This window comes from Bactrocera neohumeralis, chromosome 3 (genome assembly GCF_024586455.1).
Source record: "Bactrocera neohumeralis isolate Rockhampton chromosome 3, APGP_CSIRO_Bneo_wtdbg2-racon-allhic-juicebox.fasta_v2, whole genome shotgun sequence".
In the NCBI taxonomy this organism is placed as follows: domain Eukaryota; kingdom Metazoa; phylum Arthropoda; class Insecta; order Diptera; family Tephritidae; genus Bactrocera; species Bactrocera neohumeralis.
This window is the reverse complement of record NC_065920.1, coordinates 10,947,834-10,960,486: the sequence shown is the minus strand read 5'-3', so window position 1 is coordinate 10,960,486 and position 12,653 is coordinate 10,947,834. Positions and strand designations below refer to the sequence as shown.

At 38.8% G+C, this 12,653-nt stretch overlaps 1 long non-coding RNA gene across 1 annotated transcript in view; it reads right to left on the bottom strand.

The window, feature by feature from the left end:
- Window positions 1-12,653, bottom strand: part of LOC126753868 (uncharacterized) — a 118,263-nt gene that overhangs the window by 29,407 nt on the left and 76,203 nt on the right. The window lies entirely within an intron of this gene.

Sequence of the window (12,653 nt, the reverse complement as noted above, 5' to 3'; positions counted from 1 at the left end):
AGAGGCATCCAAGGCGCTGCACTTTCCTTTCAATTATTTTGCAATCAAGTGAGATGCGCTCAAAGTATGCAACGTGTGACAATAGCTGCTTGGCATTTTCAACCTTTTTCACATTTTCGAAATCCCATTTTATTCTTTTTTCTCGTTTTTTATATTTTTGCGCCTTTAACTGCATTGTTCGGGAGTTCATAGTTGATGCGCGCGACACTTAGTGGAACGCCTTCACAGCGCTGCTTTGTGTCCTTTCTTCGTCACAAATATCTAAGAGTGTCTTATGTGCGCTGCTCCGCAAGTAAGTAATCCAGCTTAAGAGACACAACGCTCATATTCTTGTCAGATTGGCGCGCACGCTTCCCTTTATCGCACGTCGTGGTCTTGGCGTTTTAATTGTGTCCTTAATTGTGGGGCGTCGCTGTATACTTTTCATATTATCAACGCACTTTAGTCGATCCCCATTGACTGTGCTCTATTCTATTCAATATTTATGTGTATGTAAAATTTGTAGACATTTTATGACTGAGACTCAGTACTAACTTGTTGCTAGACTCCTTCGTATTATTTCTGACGATATTTTCAAGTTATATCCGCCACCTGTTCAAGTCGGTTTGAGAGCTCTACGCAAAGAGTGGCTTTCTAAATGCTTGATTGAGCTTACGTTTTGACATAAACTGGCACATGTTCGCCTTGTGGTTTTCGGAGGCTTATAAATCTGAGAACGTCTAAGAGTAGTGTTTTACAGTAAGCTTGTGAAAGCCCTTGAATAAAGTCAAAGTATTCTACAGTTACTCTTAAAATAAGCTGGCTTGAAAATAATGTAGGCATAGATCTCTTAACTCTATACATCCATCATTTCATTGATTTTTGACAACTAAAGGACTTTATAATATTCGACCCAGATTATCAAGATTTACCCGGACTCTAACAGATTTGCACTAGGTTCTCAAATATTTGACCGAGACTCTATATTCTACCCGGATTCGCAAATATTTGACGAGGACTCTATCATATTTGATCTGGATTCCGGATTGGACAAGGATTTTATTATATTTGGCCCTGATTCCTAAATATACGACTCAGACTCTACCAGATTTGCACTGGATTCTCAAATATTTGACCGGGCTCTCGGATTCTTCTTAACCGATTCCAGATTCAAGAAATATTTGACAAGCAAATATTTTGACAGAACTCTAACAGGTTTGCCCCGGATTCACAAATATTTGACCCGGACTCCCCTTTTAACCGTATTCTCAGATATTTGACATGGACTCTATCATATTTGATGCGGATTCCGCATTTGACAAAGACTTTATTATATTTGGCCCTGATTCCCAAATATTCGACTCGCTCTGTAAAAGATTTGCACCGGATTCTCAAATATTCGACTCAGACTCCATATTTAACCTAGATTCTTAATATTTGACAAGGACTATATCATATTTGAACCGAACTTTATCATATTTGACTAAACCAAACGTATTCTCCAATATTATTTACTAAGGATAAGAATCTAAGGATAAGAAGAGAATTGTGGGTATTACCTGTTTTTGAAAAACAAGTTGAAAACTAGTTGAAAATTGGTAATTATGGATACATGGTTGTACATGTATAATTCAACTTAGGTAAGTATATTTACACAAACTTATGCGATCGGAACACTTCGGTATAATCAAATAACTTCCGTCAGATTTGGTAAGTACTCGTATTAGAGTTTTTCTTACCAGAACACAGAAGCAAAGTCCTCTCTCGACGAACAAAGACCAAATTTGACAAGTCACTCATCATCCCCGTCCTACTATATGGTGCAGAGGCATGGATAATGTTATTATGAATCGGTTTTACGAGTTTTCGTGAGAAAGGTTCTGCGAAAGATTTATGGTCCATTGCGCCTTAGCAACAGCGAATGTCGCAATCAAAGTTGAGCTGTACGAGATATATTATATGACGACATTGACAGCAGCGAATTAAGAGACACCGTCCAATTGGCTAGGTCATGTCGTCCAAATGGATCAAAACACTCCAGCTCTGAGAGTATTCGACGCAGTACACACCGAGGTAAGCAGAGGAAGACCTTCACCCCGTTGGGTTTGGTTAAATTTATTCAGCTCGTCACGACACTTCGTTCTAGGTGCTGCGAGTTTCGTGGCAAACTTAATATACCCAGTTCAGGGTAAAATTAGCAGTTCTTAAAGCTTATGCCATTATTGTCGTAAATGGTGTACACCGTAGTTATTCCGTAACCGTATACATAGAAATCCTAGTAAAACACTAAACTGAATGTTTCATGTTGATTCCCTCAGATCGATAGCGCCGATATGCAAATGGCAATTGAATTGCCGCCAGCAGTCGTACATTCACTAATCCAGATGCCTACAAATTGACTTAAATTAATTACCTTAATTAACGCCTCCGCATAAGACTAATGTATGCGCCAAAACCAAACGGAAGACAAAATCAGGACAAAAAGCACAAACTCAAAAACTCTTTCAAAGTGTTAAAAGAGACGAAAGATAACAGAGCATAGAAAACAAGTTGGAACAAGGGGAGGAAGGCGGTTTTGAGGTAGGGAAGCAAAACAAAGCTCAAACATTGAAGAGCCAAAACTTATCAGGACGAAATCAGTAGGCACACACACATTTTAGTCGACACCCGCAAGCCGACACGCACACATTGACACCACAACGAACACATATGCCACAAAAGAAGGCACCAAACCCGCTGCCGAAGAGGAAAGCGGACTAATGGTGAGAGAGATAATGGTGACCGAAGTCAATTTGCAAATAAGTTCTTCATTTACAGAGTTCTCTTATTGATGTTTTTGTTGTTGACTATTTTTTTTGTGTTGCATTCGAGTGCACAGATAGATTCAACCACTCAGCATTGCGATTACATTCACGGCGGAAATATCAAAAAGCTCAATGACAAATGACAAACACAGCGGCGGACAGACGCATGAACTGAACGGACGGGCGAGTAAGCGAGCGGGCGCTCAGTACACTCAAGGACATTTCAAGTGCGCCACAAAGACAACAAATACAACAGTTGGAATGACAGTGATTTCGCCGCTGATTGCGTGGCGACTGCGAATCGGCAACGCTGTCGTCCTTTTTTGGTTCCGTTAGCGCACTTAGCACGAGCGCGAGACAATTCCAGCACAGCGGGTGAATGCAAAGTGGCGATTCGATCAAATGATGCGCCCACACCCGCGAGTGCTGCGCCGCTGTTTGATGTGTTAGTATTTCATTATTTTAATGCAATAATTTTGAGGACATTTATTGTATTTAGGTTGCATACCCCTGCCACCAAAGGCGGTGGGTACTCACACAACTATGGCAGTATTCATTTGCCTCTCGCTTGCGCGGGCAGACAAGTGCGCGCGGGATCAAAGCGTTGCCGCCAAGAAGCGAACAACAAAAAAGCGGTGACAACGCTGAAAGTCACAACACTTGAAGCATGCTTCAAGGCGCTTCAAACGCACACTAATATATGCAATGCTTTGTTCGGGAGACAGTGGTCGATTTTTGCGAGGAAAAAGCTAGGCCGACGCCGCTAGCCCAACGGGGGGCTTACTGCACCGCAGCTTACTTGGCATAATTTCGTTTTTATTTTTTATTAGTAGTGCCAGTTGAAGATTTGATTGTGTTGGTAGGTGTGTGGCGTCGACATATGCTCACCATGAATCGATGATGCTGCCGATGAATTTGATTTGCATAAACAATTACGTTGCAGCCCAAAAATGTGTGCTACACACACATAGTATGTATGTATATAAACGAATAAATATTTTTCTGGCTTTTTGAGTGCGCAATAAAATTTACAAAAAAAAAGCCTACGTGTTATTATAATAAAAAACTGTCAACTGGAGTGACAGTAGTGCCCACTTGCTTTGACAAAATTTTGACATTTCCGCTCGAGTGTCACGGATCAAAGCAATAATACGTAAATTTTTGTATGAATTTTTAATTGAGCACTGCCGAAAATTTACTGTTTTGGAATATGGTATTCAACGCTTTTGAATTTTTAGTTTTATTTTTGATATTTTGAAAATAGTTGTTTGACAAATTGTGAGGTTATATTTTTAGCTCAGCGTATTTGGAGTGTTATACTGAGTTTAGAGCTGACAAAAGCATAAAATAATATAAAAAAATTTATGATATTTTTATTATTTACCAGCTTGTTCAAGCGTTTTGAAAATAATTTGAAGTGACAGTGTTCGAATAAAGGTTTAAAATTCAAAGATATAAAATAGATTTGGACGCGCATTTCCACGAGTATAATACTGAAAGTTTTCGAAAAATATTATTAAATGGAGGTTTTTCGATAACCCACTTAGATCGAAACATTTTGAGAATACACTATTAATTAGTGGAGACGTCAGATATAAAGAAATCTGAAGGCAAGGAATCATCCATAAATTTATTGCGCTCGAAAGAAACTTTTATGTTACTAACGGGTCATCCAAGTAGAGATATTTTTTTTCAATAGCCTTCAGTATTCAGTATTGTTTGGCATTTCATCATGGAAAGAGTTACGGCTGAACAATGTTTACAAATCGTTCAACTGTATTAAGAAAATTAACGTTCTGTAAAGAATGAGGTTTGCGTGCTTCGCTCAACTTATGGTCAACATAATCAGCCTACTGAACGTACTATTCGCAACACTATCACCCATCTTGGGACCCAGCATCTTATTATTGGATAATATTTGACCGAATAGACCATGTCAAACACGCAGTGAAGAAAATATAGCAGCCGTAGCTAAGAGTGTACACGAAGACCGTGTACCGATTGGCGCCGTTCGCAGCAACTCGGACTGACGTATGGAACGACGAATTTTACGTCGAGATCGTAAATTGAAAGCGTACAAAATACAGCTTGTGTAAGAACTGAAGCCGCTCGACCTTCTCAAGCCACATCACTTCGCTCTAGCTCTTGTATCAAGAAGATCAGACGTTTTCGAACTTAATTTTTTTAGCGATGATTCCCATTTCTGGCTCAATGGATATGTAAACAAGCAAAATTGCCGCATTTCGGACGAAGAGCAACCTAAACTGATTCAAGAGCTGCCATCAATGGCGACCGTTATCGCGCTGTGATAACCGACTTTTTGATGCCTGAAATTGAAGCACGTGATCTAGGCGACCTTTAATATCAACAAAAAAGGCGCCACTTCCCACACATCGCATCAATCAATGTATTTATTGAGAGAACACTTCGGTGAGCAGAGAGTTTCACGTTTTGGGTCACCAAGATCGTGCGATATCACACCGTTAGACTTTTTCCTGTGAGGACATGTAAAGTCTAAAGTCTATGCGGACAATTCCGCTTGGATTCTGGCCTTAGAGCAAAACATTTCGCATGTCATTCGATAGTTACCAGTCGAAATGCTCGAACGAGTCATCGAAATACTTGGACTCTAGGGATGCACCATCTGACACGTAGCCACGGCCAACATTTGAAAGAGATAACGTTCGGAAAATAAATGCCAAAGAATGTTCTTTCGAATTATAATAAAAATTTCCCATTAAGTTTGAAGTTGTTGGGATTTTTCTTTAAAAAAGTAAAGAATCACAAAATGGATCATCCTCCGATAGCAGAGCTTTTATACAGACCTTGAGTTCGCTGAGCAAGCTCAATAATGCTTGGGTGCCTGGTCACAGCGGAATAGCCGGAAATTGTAAAGCACTCTCATGACGAGGCTAAAGTTGCGGTTCGGAAGATGAGGAGAAAACATCTAGAGGCTTTCTCCCCCACTTTCCAGATTTCGCCACATATCCCGGTTGCCATATTGCCATAATCAGCCTATTCACCTAACCTAACCTAAGCCTTACTTAATGTCTAAATATTTTTTAGGATCCGTTCGATTTTTTCATGAAAAAATCCTAAAGCATTTAAAGTGAGGAACTCCGTTGACCACCTAAGTATAATACCGTATTGTCAACGATTGGATCGTCGGAACGAAGCAGTCGCCCAGAAATAGCCAGCTTACTCCAATAGGAGACGAATTGTGTTCCGTCAGAACAACGCCAGTCCACACACATCGATAACGAGCAGATCCAGGAGGTATTGGGAGGCTTTTATGCATCATACTTATAGTCCAGACTACGAACCACTTGACTACTACGTGTTCCTGTCTATGGCGGGTAAATTTGTTGACAAAAGACTCGCCTCGAAAGAAGGTTGTGAAAATCGATCCAAATTTTTTTTTAGCAATAGGGATGAGGGTTTCTGTGAGAGTGACATTCTAAATTTGTCTTCGAAATGGTAAAAGGCTATCGAAAAACGACCGATCCGACCATTAAACATGAGCAAAATACCATATTAGACAACAGTAAAGATGGATCTTCGAATTGATTTGAAACAAAAACGTCGTAATTTTCGTAAAAGAAAGAATAGCTTATAGTAATCTTAGACGTAGTGGTTAAATTAATTTTTTTACCCGAGGAAACCCATGTAAGTCCTTAAGCTTTATTTAGACATCGATACATCATTCGAAAGGTTTGAGTTTCTTCTTTCTTAAACGGTTTTTGAAATAGCGTTATAATTAACTAAGATATGAGCTAATAGTGCGTAAGTACGGAAAATCGGTTTTATATTCGAGATTTTGGGGATGTTTGGCAAATTCCGAAATTGGATTCCCGTTCTACACGATAAGTCGACAGGAATTACAAAAAAAACTAACATTACTTCACAGGTATTTCGACTTCATTTTTCTTTGTAGCACTGTGTAATCTACAGAAGACTAATTTCAACTAATTTTGACTACACTTTAATGATATTAATGATGACTGCTAGCTGGGATCGCCATTTTGTTGCTTCTTGTAAAAATGCGCTAAAAATTTCTATATGGTTACCACGAGCAGATATGCAAATTGGTGTGCCTCTCAGGCCACGGGGCACAGTTGGTTTTACGTGTTCCTTTTTTATGCACTTGAAGTGACACATCAACCATCGCTGACAGCTGGTTACCGCCTACACGCTCACAACATACACGAGCTCGTTCCGAGTCAACCGTCTTTTTGACATCAAAGTGAAATGCAAATAAATGTGTTGCCATCGAGTGCCACGTTTACATGGTTAGACCCTTGGACTCCTACACTCATTAATCATATTTCTGCGCTGTGTTGGTGTAGCCCGCAAACACAAATTGTGCATTCATTTGTTCCACTCTGGCGAGCCAACGAGTGCAACAGCCAGCAGCCAGCGAACGTGTGCTTCTTCAGAAGCTGCCTCTAATTAAGTAAACACTGAAGATGTGCCCCAACTTGCGCTGGCGAAGATGCACTGCACTCTTTCTCTCGGTATATACACCATATTAAATGCGTATATGGTATATAAATGTTTGTGTGTATGTATGTGGGGACACACCTGGGTTGGTTGTGCTTTGGCGCTGTTTTGCATAATGACCGTCGTTTTATTTATCAGCCATTGTGTGCCCATTGAGTGCCAGCGTGTAGGTGTGTGTGGGTGTGTCGATGTGTTTTCAGCCTTATGAAATGCAAAATTAATTGTTCTCATTTATGCGCATTTGAATTTGCATTTTTTAGTTGCACTCAAAGGCAACAACACACGACAGTCTTTCGCATGCACTTTTATTTCGATGTTGAATAAGAAAATGGTGGCCCATGGGACTGATGTGGTAACATATAGTATAAATACTATATAAATGAAAGGGTTTTTCGGTTGGGACAGGACCACTATTAGTTGCCAACATACAATATAGAAAGCCTGTAGATGGATTAGCCATAGATCCAAATAAAGCTGAGCAAGTTTTATTTACTAAACCTCTCGTTAAGAGGCTCTATTTTTCAACCGGTATACCGGATGAATTACTTGGGGCTTATCATTGATAGGAAACTCTCATGGTAGCGAAACATAGACGAAAGAGTGAGGAAAACATCTGTTGCCTTATACTGTTTAGAGGAGCAATTGGGAAGAGGTGAGGCTTCTGACCAAAATATGTGATCTTGCTCCATAAAACTATTGTTAAGCCAACAATGTTTTATGAAAAACCACATCATCTAAGAAGCTGAACCCAAATGGGTATATAAGGAGCCCCGGGCAGGGAAACACTGAAATTCTCCACTGCTTCGTTCGCATACCTTTCCACTTAGATCACTACACCGCCGAACCTTCTCCTGACGGTTCCTTCTCAGACGTGCGAGGGAATTGTGGGCAGAGCAAAGACGTTGAAGAAGGGGTGTAGTAAGCTTTTTAACTGATGGATCGAAGTTAAGGGGGAGAGTAGGTGGTGGAATATCCTGTCTGAAGCTCTCCATAAACTCACCCCAACAGCCGTGCGTGTATACTTGCTTTGAGCTCTTTGACTATATGATCAAAACTAGTCAAAGAGTGCATGACCTCATTGGTAGTATTTTTCAGCTTCTTCCATATTAGACTCGTATGGGTCCCAGGTAACAGCGGAGTCGCTAGTAACTGCAAAGACGATGAGCTGGCTGGGGAGTGCACCCTTTTCTCGATTTTATCCGTTTAGAGTCGAGCTCAGCTCAGCAGGCGCTAGTCTATCGACTGCCTCTAAGTAAAACCATTCTTTCCACAATTATACGTATTCTGCCTAGACACTGTCCAATCTGTAGGATGCTTTTGGCTATATGGAGGAAGGCTAGGTGGAAACATCTTGTCACTTACTTCAAGCTTGTCCAGTTTTTGGCAGACTGAATTTGAAATATCTCGGTAGACACACCTTTAATGAATCTAGCGGATGTACTGGAATCGATATTAACCGGATTGATGAATTTGTGGTAAGCTCAAAACGATTTGTCAATCTATGATTGATATTTGATATTTGTGGTTAACACAAAGGTCGAATGAGATGCATCGATTTTGGATCAACCCCACGACCTAACCTAACCCTTTAGATTATAATTGAAACCTGAAAAGCGTGATTATCCACAGTAACAAATGGAATGGAAAATGTGAGATTAAATGTTCTCGATAGAAAATATAAAATTCTAAGTTCCCCAAAGGAACGTTTTTTAAAAGATAACGTCTGGTTTTCATTGCAATTGAGCCTTCGCATTTAGCTGTTCATATCAAGGCAATAATTAGAGAGAAGATATTAATATGCCTTTGAGAGGAGCATAGAAGAAATTCGATTTTTGAGAGCTCAAAATAGCGAAAGGTCTTCTCGAAGACATTTCGTTCCCGTAAGATGTAGTAATAATTATGCGAAACAATCTGTATGAATAAATTAAAACATGGTTGTCTCTTAGCAAAAGCGAAACATGTGATCTGATCTAATTTACCTACCCAAATTGAAACACCTTTTACTTTACTTTTGGATTTATAAATAGACACTTAAAAGGCATATGTGTATGTATATGTGAATCACACAAAGTCGAAAAAACATTTCTCACTTAAATGAGTGGAAATGTAGGAGTAAAGTAAATATGTGTGCCTCGTGTATTTTTGCTAACAAAAATGGCCAAGTGGCAAGTTTTGGTTTCAGGGAAAGCGCAGAGAAAGAAAGATAAAACGGCAGTCAACATACATGTAAGTATAAAGTGGGCTCTAGTTCTTGGCTTTAAAATGCGTGAATTCTGCGAGAATGCATTTGCTACATATACGTTTATAAATGGGTGTTTAAATACGCTCGTACATATGTAATTGTATATATTAATGTCGAATTAGGCGACTGCCAATGAAAGCATAATTTTCAGACAGCCTTGTCTGAAGTGGACAAATGCAAAATTAAGTAGACACTTCAAATATTAATACTTTTCTTACTTAAAACATAAAACTTTAGATGGTAACAGTATGAAAAGGTTTTCTAGGTGGTTATTTATGATTTTGTATCCGAGATCATCTAATAGCAGCCCTGAAAGAATTTTTAATATCATTACTCTTATAACTAACTAAACTAAAATTAATTCGAATCTCCATGTTTTGGTATATTAAAAGGTTTTTTTTTTTTTTAAGTTTTTAATAAGAATTATAATATTCGACGGTCTAGCAACAATACCTGTAGCCGACAATAAAAATAATTTTACCAATCTGCGCGAATCCAAGGAAGAGCGCAGATAAGTATAACAAGTAGGGAGGGCTAAGTTCGGATGCTTCCGAACATTTCATACTCTTGCAACTTGCAAGAACCAAAGACGGCGAAATAACTCAGATGCTGTTAAAAATTTATATTGCAAAATGTTGTGAAAGAATTTATCATTCATTAGTAGACGGCATATTAAGTTACTAACGTGGGCAAAAAATGGTAAGGCTTTTTAATAAAAATTTTGCTCAAAAATCCATTTTTTCCTAGGTTGGTATGATGTATGTATGTTTTTTAAATGTCTGTTGCCGAAACGTTTAAAATGTTGGAAAAGACTTTCGATGATAATTGTCGCAAGCAAGTATTTCCAATTGGTAAAAACTATTCGAAGAGGAACGAGAATGCACATCCAGGACGGCCATCAACATCAAATGATGATCAACAGATCAATAAAATAAAGGAATTGGTGCTTGAGAATTGACGATTAGCAGTCCAGAGATCTTACTGGCATCGATACTGGAATATCGGAGGTATCAGTGAAAACCATTTGGAAAGATTATTTACGCCTAAAAAAGTGAAAGCACGATTACTTCCAAATTCACTCAAATACAGCATTATGTTAATGTCTGTGAAACAATGCTTTCGGACTACCAGGATGTTATGAAACGCATTATTACTGGTGATGAATCTTGGATCTATGCTTACGACCCAGAAACAAATGATTAATCAGCCGAATACCGTGGCAAAGGTAAGCAGAAGCCAAAAAAAACACGTCAAAGCAGGTCAAAAATTAAGGTTATGTTGACAGTTTTCTATGATTATTGAGTTGTGATGCACTCCGAATGCCTTTCGACCGGTCAAACTGTCAACAAGGAAGACTATTTGAGTGTTATGCATCGAAGCTTTCGTAAAAAGAATCCGAAATTATGGGCCGACCACTTTGGTTTGTACACCACGATAATGCGCCGTCGCATACTGCATTGATTCTTCGTGAGTTTTTCGTCAATTTAGTTCCGTGTGACTTCCGGATATTCAGCAAACTCAAACGATCGCTTCGGAGAAACCGTTTTGAGTCAAGACATTAAACGTGAATAGCTACGCGCATTGTAGGCTATTTTGAAAATTGACTTTAACAACTGTTTCGAGTATTGGAAAAAATGGAGATTACTTTGAGGGAGACCACGTAGATTTGTAAGAATAAATTAAGAACTTTCAACTTATGAACAAAGTTTTACTTTTTTTTTTGCTCATAGTGACTGACTCCGAATATCGGTAGTAAATTTTAATAACTTCGACTCGTTGTTGGATCGTATATTTGCCGTCCATATCGGTCTACTCTTCTAGCGTCCCTATTCAAAAATCCGTTATTACGTATATGGGAACTAAGGAAATATTAACCCGATACGTAACAGGCAGTCGAAAGCTTTCGCATCATATCAACGCAAGGTCGTCACTAGAAACGAATCCATTTTAAATTTAAGTATTTTGGAAAAAAGTTAATTTCGGCTGTATCGAAGCTATAATAGCCTTCAGCGGTGTATTTTTTATAGCAATTATATGTATTACTACAAGTAAATCTGAACAATGCTTTGTGTCCTACGGAAAACCTTTTTTCCATACCAAAAGTCGATTTTGTTCGTTCATTTCGTGTGACAGCTGTATGTTATAGTGATCTAATATTGACGGTTCTAACAAATGAGCAGCTTCTTGGTGAGAAAATTTTTGGTTAAACGAAAATTATAGTTATTTTTTGAGCACACTTCATATTTTAAATGGTCTCTAAGGTTTTCTTCAGGGCGCTACAAACTTTGTGGAGAACTTAACTGTTCAGGGTATATAAATCAATAAAAGGGACATGTAGGTATTAATGAAAAAGTGAGAACAAAAATCAAAAAATCCACAAAATGATTTTGAGTGATCGTAAAATGAAACTGATTGAGATTTCCAACAGTTTGAGATATCAAAGGTATATGTTGAATATATCGTCCAGGAATGTTGAGTGTACGAAAGTGCGAGGCAAAGTTGGTGTCGCGCAAGCTCATAATAATCATAAATCAAACTTTAACTAAATAGTTTTGTTTTATTTTTGTGATTAAGCGAGCAAGTTGTCTGTCAAAGAAAGGGCGTAATAGAATAAAGATTTACGCCTTAACAATATTTACAAATCGTTCAATTTAATTACGAGAATTCACATTCTGTAAAGAATGTGTTTCACGGGCTTCGCTCAACTTATGGTCAACATAAGCGGCCTACTGAGCGTACTATCCGCAACACCATCACCCATATTGAGACCCAGCATTCATTATTGGATAATATTCGACCGAATAGATTACTTCCATAACGCAGTGAAGAAAATATAGCCGCCGTAGCTGAGAGTGTACACGAAGACCGTGGAGAGTCGATTTGGCGCTGTTCATAGCAACTCGGACTGACGCATGGAACGACTTGGCGCATTTTGCGTCGATATCTTAAATTGAAAGTGTAAAATATGCAACTTGTGTAAGAACTGAAGCTGCTCGACCATCCCAAGCGACATCGCTTCGCTCTATGGGCTCTTTAAAAGTTCCGACGTTTACGAGACAAATTTTCTGGCTCACTGGGTATGTAAACAAGTCGTTGATCGTTGATATCACACCGTTAAACTTTTTCCA